General features: G+C 42.1%; 1 protein-coding gene and 1 pseudogene across 2 annotated transcripts in view; one reads left to right on the top strand and one right to left on the bottom strand.

The window, feature by feature from the left end:
• The window catches only part of DPP6 (dipeptidyl peptidase like 6), a 1,059,737-nt gene that overhangs the window by 402,819 nt on the left and 643,833 nt on the right, over window positions 1-13,085 (bottom strand). The gene's annotated exons all lie outside the window — the stretch shown is intronic.
• LOC101341560 (prefoldin subunit 4 pseudogene) lies at window positions 1,687-2,086 on the top strand (annotated as a pseudogene).

Raw genomic sequence — 13,085 nt, 5'->3', positions numbered from 1 at the left:
GCCTAGCTGACGTGTTTTAAAACAGGCCCCCCGCGAGCACCAGATGCTCATCTTCTCAATGCACAGGCACCGTCACCAGGACAGACCATACTTGTTAAATCGGAGCGTTCAGGACATTGCATTTATAAATAATTCATGATTTAAAAAAACAACAAACCAAATGTTCCTTTGACCTTAAAAACATAATGCAGGATTTGAAACAGAGTATACCGGGTTTGAGACTTGGCTTTCCCTAATGACCAGCTGAATGACCTTGGGCATTTCATTGAACTCCTCTTAGCCTTGGCTTCCTCACAAGTAAGATGGAGGTAAATTCTAAAAGATACTTCATAGTTTTCTAGTGAGGATTAAATGAGATCATGCCCATAGAGTTTTTGACATAGTATCTGACCATATAAAGCAGTTAAAAGTGCTAGTTATTATTAATTTAGGAAGTTGTCTTTGGAACAAGATTTTTAAAAAAGTAAAAGGAACATGATTCAAAAAAGTTCATAGTCCCCCCCCCAAACTCTGGCAAAAATGGAATTCATCAAAAGTAGCACGATAGCTTTGGGAGGGTCTAGACTATCCAAAGACCCTGGGTGGAGTAAACAGTTAAGTCCTTGGCTACTAACCCAACAGTTGGCCAGAGGCACCTTAGAAGAAACGGCTGCTGATCTACTTCCGAAAAATCAGCCATTGAAAACCCTACTGAGCACAGTTCTACTCTAACACACATGCGGTAACTATGAGTTGGAATTGACCAGACAGCAATGAGTTTGTAGAGCCCATCCATGAGATAGTTTTGCAAATAAAATGTTTGATCCTACAGAGAGGAGCAGGATTGAAATGCTGTACCAGAGATGAACCCTTGCCAAAAAGGGTGGACTGAAGAGAAAATTCTGGACTGCAGATTCAATCATTTTATTCTGTATCAAGTAGAGGTCACTCTCAAGTGGCAAGAATTGGCTGAGGAAGAAGACATGGCTGTTGCCTCAGCTCTGACACTAATTTTCACTTAATACCCTGAGCCACATTTTCTTCATATCTAAAATAAACATATTATCATCTACTCTTTTAACTTCATGTGGTTATTTTGTGAAATGAATGAGGTAAACAATATGAAAACACTTTGTAGCTTCACCACTGAATAAACCAAAACCAAACCAAACCCATTGCTATTGAGTCGATTCTGACTCACAGCAACTCCATAGGGTTTCTGAGGCTGTAAATCTCTGCAGAAGAAGACTGCCACATCTTTCTCCCATGAAGCCACTGGTGGTTTCAAACTGCTAAACTTTCAGTTAGCAGCTGATTGCTTTAACTACTGCACCATCAGGGCTCCTTTTCACCACTGAATGGTGGTACTTTAACAGACCTTCTTTGCTCTTGATTTTGCACTATACAGAGTGGAGATAGCCCAGTTCTCTATCAAGGCATCAATGTTGTTGTTGTTAGTTGCCATTGAATCAGCCCCAACTCATGGAACCCTTATGTATAACAGAATGAAATGTTACCCAGTCCTGCGCCATCTTCATGATCCTTGGTATGTTTGAGCCCATTGTAGTGGTTATTGTGTCAATCCATCTCATTGAGGCTTTCCTTCGTTCTCACTGACCCTCCATTTTACCAAACATGATGTCCTATTCTAGTGAATGGTCTTTCCTGATGATGTGTTCAAAGTAAGCAAGCCAGCCCAAACTGGCGGCCACCATGAAGAAGGCAGCTGCAGAAGATGTCAATGTTACTTTTGAAGACCAACAAAAGACAAAGAAATTTTGCATGGAATATGAGTAGAATCACAGAGCTAAAGGAAAAAAATAGACATAAAAAAGAAACAATGTCCAAATTTAGAAGATGCTTGTGTGACATCATGCTGGCAGATGATGGCTGCTTAATGATATCTTATCAAGTTGGTGATGTTTTCATTAGCCATTCTCAAGAGGAAACACAAGAAATGTTAGAAGAAGCAAAGCAAAATTTGCAAGAAGAAATTGATGCCTTAGAATCCAGAGTGGAATCAACTCAGCGGGCGTTAGCAGATTTGAAAGTTCAGTTATGTCCAAAACTTGGGAGCAACATAAACCTTGAAGCTGATGAAAGTTAAACATTTTATAATACTTTTTTTTATATGTTTAATAAACTTGAATATTGTTTAAAATGAAAAAACAAAAAACGTAAGCAAGCAAAACTCTTGCTATCTTTGCTTCTAAGGAGCATTCTGGTAGTATTTCTTCTAAGACAGATTTGTTCCTTCTTCTGGTAGTCCACAGTATGCACCTATTTGCAAGTATGCATGGCTATATAAAGACCTTGGCAGCAAGACGGACACTGTCACAGTTACAGTGTGTATAATCACCCCTAGATTAGCACTATGTCACACTCACGGTGTGTATAATCACCCCTAGAATAACACTATGTCACATTCATGGTGTGTATCGTCACCCCTAGAATAACACTATGTCACATTCATGGTGTGTATCATCACCCCTAGAATAACACTATGTCACATTCATGGTATGCATCGTCACCCACAGAATAACACTATGTCACATTCATGGTGTGCATCGTCACCCCTAGATTAGCACTATGTCACATTCATGGTGTGTATCGTCACCCGTAGATTAGCACTATGCCACACTCACAGTGAGTATCGTCACCCCTAGATTAGCACTATGTCACACTCACAGTGAGTATCGTCACCCCTAGATTAGCACTATGTCACATTCATGGTGTGTCACTCCTAGAATAACACTGTGTCACATTCATGGTCTGTATCGTCACCCCTAGAATAACACTGTATCACATTCATGGTGTGTGTTGTCCCCCCTAGATTAGCACTATGTCACATTCACGATGTCTATCATCACCCCTAGAACAACACTATGTCACAGTCACGGTGTGTATCATTACCCCAGATTAGCACTATGTCACATTCATGATGTGTATCATCACGCCTAGAATAACAACACTATGTCACATTCATGGTGTGTCTCATCACCCCTAGATTAGCACTATGTCACATTCATGGTGTGTATCATCACCCCTAGATTAGCACTATGTTACATTCACAGTGTGTACTGTCATCCCTAGAATAAGGTGCTCAAACTCACAGTTGTGGGATATCTTATAAAGGGAAATGGGGAGCTATTCTCCTCACACCACTTAGCCCCTCTATTCCAGAGTCCACAGTAACACTAATCATCGCAATAAAGGTGTTGGTTTCATGATAAGGTCACAAAGATTGATATACCATATAGCACCATAGAAAACTAATATTAACAATGGTATGAAGCACCACGGCAAAAAACAAACAGACTATCAAATTCCTTGGGCATCCTCAGCTACTTAAAGATGCATTCAGGCTGTGCTAGTCCATCCCCAGTCACAACCAGTCAAGCTGAGTTCCAGTCATTAAAAAGGAAGCATTGTATCTTGTCTGTTGTTAGATCCTTTCTCTCACTACACAGAGGTATTTGGCAAGACTTAACTGAAATTGTGTACAATTGTTTCCAGGGGATAACGACAGCCTTTTGTCATGGGAGTTGCTGTAATCTATTCATAATGTTGTTAATTTCATGCACCAATGTTTTGTCATTGGAATCAGTGACACCAATGATGTACCGTCAACTTGGGCTGGCAGTGGGGACTGAGCAATGATCTAGCCATGCTAATGTCAGGGTGTCCAGGACACATGCCACGGCTAAAGAGAGTCTGCAACAAACAGCAGCTGAAAAAATCAAATCTCCTTAGTGGTTTCACTCCACATAGTTTGAATCCAGAAGTTCAGTGTTAGATTGTTTCAATCAATGGGGTTTTTTTCTGTGTGTGTGTTTTTTTTTTTTTTTAACCTTATAAAATGGTTTTTACCTTATGAAGTGTTGACTTAAGCTATGTTCCTTGGTATGAAATTCAGGAGTTAAAATTTAAGTGTACTTGGAATATGCAAGCAAATTTTCATACATTAATAGTCAATATTAGCCAATAATTTGGTCCTGATTTTGGTCTAGATTTAACATATCTAGCTGTTTTAGTAGAAGTCTAAACAGAAGAAAACTCCCAACTTCGTAATTTTCTTTACTATTAGAGTATTTCGTTAGGTAGTGGTCCATGAGTTACGTATACTCACAATTCCTGCTGCATACCACACTCTCTCTCTTTTTCTCTCTCCCTCACTGCGCTCAAGCCAGCCCAACTTTCGGTTCAACTACCAGCCAATGCAACTCATGTGCAGCCACCATCTGTCAGTGAAGGCCTGCGTGCTTCTATGATGTTGAATAGGTTTCACTGGAGTTTCTAGACAATGACAGACTAGGAAGAAGGGTCTGACAAGCTACTTCCAAAAATCAGCCCATGAAAACCCTATGGATCACAACAGTCTGATAACACAATTGATCATGGGGATGGTGCAGGACTGGACAACATTTTTTTCTATTGTTCATGGGGTCGCCATGAGTCAAGGCCAACTCGCCAGCCGACAACAATAGGCTACTCCTTGGCTACTTTTAGAATTTAATGATAGACAGTTCATTAAATAATCACCTTATGGCAGCATTAGCCAATAATCACTTCACAAACACCTTACTGACCTTTTTTCTACTTCATAATTTAGATTTTCCTAAAATAAAGCAAACAGATCTGTAAAAATAAATTTCTTATGCTCTCAAAAATCTGAAAAAAAAAATTGATTTTATCTCAAGTAAAGCTGTATTCTATTCTTTTCCAAAAATTGCTCAGATTTGTATGATTTGTCTATTTGTGGAGATCCATTGGTTGGTGTTTAAGGGCTATTCATTCTAAGGCTCTCTTCACAAGATGGCTGACTCTTGAGTGTTGGCATTGTCTCTTCAATGATTCCTTCATGTAGGTAATGCCACTTCTTGTCTGCAGAATACTTTTTCTCGAATTCTCTCTTGTACTACAATGTGCTATAATGCACTTTTTCTTTAATGCCCAGCTCAATATCCATTTTCTTCCAAAAGTGTTCCAGTTGTTAATCTACGTCATGCCAGTGTTTGACACGTTCATATAGAGTGGATATAAAGACAGCATGACCGTCCTTTAAAGTTTTCTTGAAACTGTGCTTGAATATTGCCTTAGTCAGGATTCTCTAAAGAAACAGAACCAGTGAGACACATATAGGTATATTCACACACACATATATAGAGAGAGAAAGACAGAGAGGGAGAGAGAAAGAGACAGAGACAGAGAGAGAGATTTACTTCAAGGAAACAGCTCATCCAATGGTGGGGGCTGAAAAGTCCCAAATCCATAGGTCAGGAGACCTCTGCTGGCTCACGGGATTGAGGGGGGCTGACAAATACAAAATCTACAGGTCAGGTAGCAGGCTGGAGATTTCTGCAGGCTTACATCCCAAGATCTGTAGGTCAGGTGACGAGAAGAGTGTAGGGTTGAGAGAGAGTGAGCTCTGCCAGAACATCCATTTATATTCTGGAGGCGGGCCATACCACCAAGGAAACTCCCCTTTCAACTGACTGGTTGATTATATCAGATCACATCACGGGAAGTGATTACATTATATTACATTGAGGAACAGCAACCAGTCCAGTGTCTGCCAAACCACTGCTGACACATAAAATTAACCATCACAAACGTCATTATAATTAACAGTGCTAAGGACACCGTATGAGGCATTGGTGGTTGAGGGTTATAATTCTTGCAGGGCTGACTCCAGGCAGCTAACTGCCAACAACAACGACGACACCGTGGTGCCGAGGATACTCTCTCGCTGGCCAGAACGTAAATTCCTGCACACAGGTATTAGCTCCTCCCTACATTCCTCTCAGCACCTAACTCAGCACGCAGCAAGTAGCAGGCACTCGAGGCACTTCTCACTAAAAGCATGAAGGAAAAACTGAACAGTTTTACTTGAACAGTTTTTGTAACTTAAGTCAAAAGTCCTTTTCCTTTTCACGACTAAAATGAACAGCTGATCCTGGGAAAAGCACCACACTGTAATAAATGTGCCATCAGGGTTTTTATGTACAAAGAAAAATACTCTTAAGTGCAAACTCCACTTGGATGTCAGAACCTATTAAGCATATTATGGTAAATAATAATAATAATAATAATAATAATGCAGCACAGCCTCATTTGCAAATAAAGTCCATCCCTGCTTCCACCTGCCTTACTTTTTCCCTCTACTGAATATGCTGCGAGAAGACAAGAGCTTTTTCACTTAGCAAACGGGTGGTATTGTTCTTATTCACCTCCTGGGCAGCGTTATAGAAAGCATCACCCAACAGAGATGTTTTTAAACTCAGTTTAACAGTGGAGAAAGAATAACATTACATTTATAAAAATCTTACAGTTTGTAATCCTAGAATGGGTGGTCTTTAAGAGCTGAGCTCATTCACTCCCTTTACAGATGGGAAAACTGAAGCCCAGAGAGTTTCCTGATCTTGCTCAAGGTCGAAATAGAAAGTAGCACCCAAGCCTCCTGTTTTTAAGTCCAGGGCTTCTCCCTACAGCACAGCAGAAATAGGTAATCCCAGAAAGGAAGCATGAGGAGAAGAAAGGGCCAGTGAGAGTGCAGGAAAAAGAAGAAGAAAATAAGAGACAAGAGAGAGGAAGAAAGCAGCAGGAAAGAGAGAAAACTGAGGGGAACGAGTGGAGCAGGGAAGAGAAAGCAATGAGAAAAGAGCAGAGTGATAGTAATTTTCAAATACTTAATTCACATTTGTTTTAGTAATACCCCAAATTACATGCTTATTTTTAATTTAACCCACATAAAATAAAATCTTTAATATCAATACCAAAATAAATCAGTTAAACAATTGGGGTTAAAAAAACACAAGGTCTTTCAAATGTGAATGATGTTCCCTATAAGCCTGTCCTGCCCGTTCACCTGGGTCTGGGAGGCCGGTCTGAACTATCCAGAGGGGTTTAACTCTTCCATTCTTGGAGCCTATCCAGACACAGGGGAAAGGTATAATGTCCAGGTATGGGCTCGGTTTAGTCTACATCAGATCTAGAATCCTATTTAAAATCCAGAGTGACTTCAACCAACTTCATTTGTCTAAAACTTACCACTGATAGTTTACTATGTGCTATTCAGGGTGGAAGGGATTACAAAGACAATATATTGTATTCCTTTAGGATACTTAAAATTGGGGATGTTGTTTTTAGTTGCCACTGAGTCAGCTCCAGCTCCTGGAGACTTCAAGTACAACAGAACGAAACATTGCTTGGTCCTGTACTATCTTCACAATCATTGGTATGCTTGAGTCCATTGCGTATTTTGAGTGCCTTCCAACCTAGGTGGCTCATCTTCCAGCACTATACTGGACAATATGCTATTGTGATTCACAAGGTTTTCATTGGCTGATTTTCAGAAATGGATTACCAGGCCTTTCTTCCTAGTCTGTCTTAGTTAGGAAGTTCTGCTGAAACCTGTCCACCATGGGTGACCCTGCTGGTATCTGAAATACTGGTGGCATAGCTTCCAGCATCACAGTAAATACGCAAGCCACCACAGTAAGACAAACTGACAGACAGGTGGTGGAAGTTAGGAATAAGATATGTATATTAAGGAAGTTAAATAAAAATACAAGAGTATGTATGATTAAATGTCAAAGAATCAGAGGAGTAGCAAATACTACAGGAATTCAGTGCCACAATCAGCATCTGGCCAGAGGTGACCTGGAATGTGAAGGAGAACTACTGCTGCCTGAGGGAAAACTAACCAACTTCCTTTCATTCCTTCATTCAATAAGCATTTATTTAGCACATAGTGTGACCAGAAATTGGGGACATAATAATGAATAACACATATTCCCTAGCCCAAGGAGCTTAGCGTCTAGCTAGGAACATACACACACATAAAAACTGTGATGCAGATGCAGTCACAGAGATTTGGATATAGCCTTTAGTACACTGCTTCTTACAGAGTGCTGAGCTCTAGCCAGATGCATCAATAACATGCAAATTTCCATCCCTAATCCACTTAGCTGTCCTGACTGACACATGACTTCCCCATATATTTAGATGAGGATCACCTAGACTAGGTGACCCATAGGGATTTCATGTCTGATAGACTAACACTTTGGTTAATCAATCAATCAAACTAAATCCATTGCCTTTGAAGGTTAGGTGATAAGTCATCATTTCTGAAATGTCTAGGTGCCTGAGTGTAGGGCACATTTTCTTTTTTTTTAATTGTACTTCAGGTGAAGGTTTACGAAACAAATAGTTTCTCATTAAACAGTAGTACACATATTGTTTTATGACATTGGTTAACAACCCCACAACATGTCAACTCTCTCCCTTCTCGACCTTTTTTTTTTGGTGAAAATACACATAGCCGATACACCATTTCAAAAATTTCTACATGCACAGTTCAGTGACATCGACTACGCTCTTCCAGTTGTGCTGCTATTCTCACTTTAGATGAAGGAATACAGAACAAAATAGTTTCTCATTAAACAGTTAGTACACATGTTGCCCTATGACAATGGTTAACAACCCCACTACACGTCAACACTGTCCTTACTCAACCTTGGGTTCCCTATCACCAGCTTTCCTGTCCCCTTCTGCCTTCTAGTCCTTGTCCCTGGACTGCTGTGCCTCATTAGTCCCATTTTGTTTTATGGGGCTGTCCAATCCCCGGCTGAATAGTAAACCTCGGGAGTGACTTTACCACTGAGCTAAAAGGGTGTCCGGGGGCCATACTCTCGGGGTTTCTCCAGTCTTTGTCAGGCCAGTAAATCTGGTCTTTTTGTGTGTGTGTATTAGAATTTTGTTCTACATCCTTCTCCAGCTCTGTCCAGAACCCTCTGTTGTGATCCTGGTCAGAGCAGTCAGTGGTGGTAGCCGGGCACCATCTAGCTGTACTGGACTCAGTCTGGTGGAGGCCTTGGTAGCTGTGGTCCATTAGTCCTTTGGACTAATCTTTTCCTTGTATTCTGTTCTCTTCATTCCCCCTTGCTCCCAATATAGCACATTTTCTTGTTGACAGTGCCTCATTGTCCTGCCAAAATCCTCTATGTAGACTGCTTTAGAATGAAGACCACTCATATCATGTAAGATGTCATTCAACAGTTTTATGATGACATTATATCGTTTCAGTATGTGTCTCATTCACTAGCTCACTCACACATGGGGCAACTAGGGTCCAGGATTGAATGGCAGGAGGGTTTGCGTTCTCCAGTCTGAGTTCCTCCAGAGTCTACTGCAGAGCTATGCCCACTGCAGGTGCTTAGGTGCTTGTGAGCCGATTCCTTAGGCCCAGCCTGAGCACTTTACACCCCAGGGCCAGCATACAGACTGGGTTCAGAGACAAAAGGCCATGTTCCTGGGCACACAGCCCACATGTTTGCCATTTAGATGCACAGTGGTGGTAACCAGAGTCCAAAAGAGGATGCATGACAATTATTATTATTTTTTAACTAAGAATGTCCTAGTACTCTGAATGAACAGCTTACTACGGTTGATAAATGAATAATTTCTTTTATCAGGATCAGCACAAAGCTGGTTCCTATGAGGTGAAGGTTAACAATGTCCCAAATGTCCAACTTCTCCAAGCTGCTGTACCATTCTGTCGCCTCTAACATCAACTACTCCCCTGCCCTCAGTACCCTCCCTCCAGTCTTTGGGTTCCAAAATTCATTGCAACGTATCACAGAACTTATGAACCATATGAAGGAAATGTCTCACATGGTTGTGGAGGTTGGAAAGTCCCAAATCCATGGGTCAGGCGTAGGTTTCTCCTGACTCACGTGGCTATAGGAACCAACAAGCCCAAATCAGCAGGCCAGACGACAGGCTGCTGGCTCACAAGGCTGCGGAAGCTGGCAAATCAGGTCAGATGATAGGCCAGACAACAGGCTGCTGGCCCACAGGGATGTGGAAGCTGGCAAATCCCAGAATCAGCAGGTTAGACAGCAGGCCGCTGGCTCCAGTCCCAAGAACTGAAGATAAGACAATGACGAGCCGGACACAGGATCCAGATGCAGAGAGAGGGAGCCTCCGGCATGAGCATCCAACATATACATTGGATGCAGGCCATGCCGCAGGGAAAGGCATGACTTGAGTAAGAGTGGGACTTGAGTCATGCCCTCCTGCAAGGGTGTGACTCAAGATACACCCCACACTAATCCTGTTTCATTAACATATAGATATTAGGAGTTACAACACATAAAATGGAGGATAATTACATTAGATTACAAAATGGAAGACAGTCACACAACACTGGGAATCATGGCCTAGCCAAGCCGACACACAACACCAACCACCACATCTCATTAGGGCTCCATACACCTTATTTGCATGGTCCCAACCAATCACTGTGTGGGAATCACAAAGACTATGGCTAAAGGGCCATATTAAGTAACTCACGGCACTGCAGTTGAGAATCTCTGGTCCAGCATCCAAGCGCTACTGAGTCATGATTTGAACATCACAGTGAATAAGCACAACATAATTTTTAAAGGAAGATCTCATACATTTGTTTTTTCAAAAATTCATAGAAAGGAAAATCTGCTCCACGATCCAAATAAGGTAGCTTCCATGCACCAAGAATTATCAACAATATAAAATGTATCATTATTCAGTCAAGACTTGTGCAGTTGTGCCTCCTCCCTGCCAAGTAAATCAGGATTTAGCTGGACTGGGCTATTAATCTCTGTTCCTAACAGAGTGAGGCAGAGCTGCGCTGATGCCTGATGTAAACACAGGCATTTGTACAGGAATGATGATTGATCTGTGTATCTGTAACACCTGTCAGGTGCCTGCACCATGCTGGTGCCCTCCTGCCAATACTATTACACAATTAAGTGTGGGGACTGGAAAGCTAATTGCATCACATCACTGCTAATTTCCAGCCTCATGATTCTTAGAGCGACTGTTTCAGACCCAAGTCTAAATACTGTTTGCAAGGATTAGAGAGGTGTGCTTCTTCCTTTACTTCCATTCCGTTAGCCTGCCAAGAGAGGGCATTTATGAGAACATTAGTTAAACCCCCTCTCCTGGCCCCTGGAGCATGGATGAGTTCCCCCTTCTTTCTGCACATTTCTTGAAGCTGTATTTAGGGTAGGCTTGCTAATGAGTGGCATGTGTCTGTATGTTACGTGTATGTAGGGTTTGTGCCGTGTGAGATGTGTGTGTGTGTGTGTGTGTGGTGTGTATGTGGTGTGAGGTGTATGTGGGTATGCGTGTGGCATGGGAGGTGTGTGTGTGGTGTGTAAGTTGTATGTGGTGTATGTGTGTGTGTGATGTGTGTGTGGAGGCGTTTGGGGTGGGATGTGTGTGTGTGGTGTGCACTGTAAAGATGAAGTGCTCTAATATTACTGTTGGCTCAGACTGGAATATTCCGCACTATGGCCAAGCTGGCCTCCTTGCTATTCCTCCAACAAGCACAGCTCTTCCAGCATTTAGACTTTTGCATTTACCATCCTCTCTGCTGTAAGGCTCTTCCTCAGGGGTTTATAAATGCATAAACGAGTGCATACTGACAAGGATCAGAAGTGAATTAAACAGTTTTATCTTTTCACTGTTATTTTTGGTAACACATTTTACACCAATCCTTTTCTGCTACTCCTCTTCTACCCTGCCCCGCTCCACCCTCTCCAGTTAGAACAGCCCCAGGCTGTTATGTTATGTTGTGTTGTGTTAATGTGTTTGTAAGCCAGAATGTACCAGGTACACATTTTGTTGTCTAATAGGTGAAGGTGACGATGGCCTTCTTCCTCCTTGGAGAGGCCATTGACTGAAAATCTCCTCAGATCCAGGATGCGGAATAGCAGATCCTTGTCACCAGGTCTACAAGAATGAGTAGGTCAGTGTTCCACAGGTGGGACTGAGGGGCCACTGGAGCCAGGCACCTATAGAAAAGCAGGAGCCTGATGTCTCCCAGCTCTCCTGGATCTGAATCTTTCCTCACATACAGCCACAACAGCAGTAGCCACCACCAGCTGGCAATCTTGTCAAGACCTTGTCTGTACTACCAAAGAGCACAGGCCCAGGTTGTCACCCAGCTCCTTCCAGGGTAGAAGACAGGTCTAACATCCGTTGGACCTACAACTGTATTCCCAGCTCATGGTGTTTGGAATCTGTTCATCACAGGATGTCCTTTGCCCCACTAAAGAAGCCCAGCCAGGGCCTGCAGCTAGTGATGGCATTGGCAGCTGTGATCTCTTCTGCTGGATAAGGGCTGGAGGCTGTTTATATTCAGATAGCGGAAATGCTATTAAAACAGCAAAGCCTTCAATCTTGACGGTTTCACTCCTGATATGCAGCAGGGTGCACAATGAGATGCAAAGAATCTGAGGCACTGCACACGCACACTGCTCACACTCTCTGTCCCTGCATCTCCCAGAGTTTTAATTAGCGCAGACGTTTCCCAAAAAGGGCTCACCAAGAAATAAGAAAGGTGAGCTCTCCTTGGATCATCATCATTACCATCACTGTAATCGCCTCTGACACTGTCTTCATCATAATCAGAAGAGTTGTTGTCATCATAGATATTGCCATTTTTTCTTCTTATTTTCTTCATCATCATTGTCAACACTATCATCATCACAATTATCATTGTTATCATCAGTCACCATTATTACAGCTATACCCATCATTCAAGGCTTACTTTTTTTAGGGGGGGGTATAGACAGCATTACATTTATTTATTGATTGACTGATTGATTGATTGATTGATTGTTGTACTTTAAGTAAAAGTTTACAATTCAAGTTAGTCTCTCATACAAAAACCCATATACACATTGCTATGTGACCCTATTTGCACACTCCTCCTTTCCACCCCTGATTTCCGGTGTCCATTTAACCAGCTCCTGACCCTCTCTGCCTTCTCATTTCACCTCCGGACAGGAGCTGCCCATTTAGTCTCATGTATCTACTTGAGCTAAAAGCACACTCTTTACGAGTATCATTCTATGTCCCATAGTCGAGTCTAATCTTTGTCTGAAGAGTTGGCCTCAGGAATGGTTTTAGTTCTGGGTTGACAGAGAGTCTGGGGGCCATGCTTTCTGGGGTTCCTCTAGTCTCAGTCAAACCATTAAGTCTGGTCTTTTTACTAGAATTTGAGTTCTGCACCACACTCTTCTCCTGCTCCATCAGGGACTCTCTCTTGTGTTCCC

Source organism: Trichechus manatus, unplaced genomic scaffold, assembly GCF_000243295.1.
Source record: "Trichechus manatus latirostris isolate Lorelei unplaced genomic scaffold, TriManLat1.0 scaffold00020, whole genome shotgun sequence".
Classification (NCBI taxonomy): Eukaryota; Metazoa; Chordata; class Mammalia; order Sirenia; family Trichechidae; genus Trichechus; species Trichechus manatus.
This window is presented reverse-complemented; position numbering and strand designations above follow the sequence as displayed.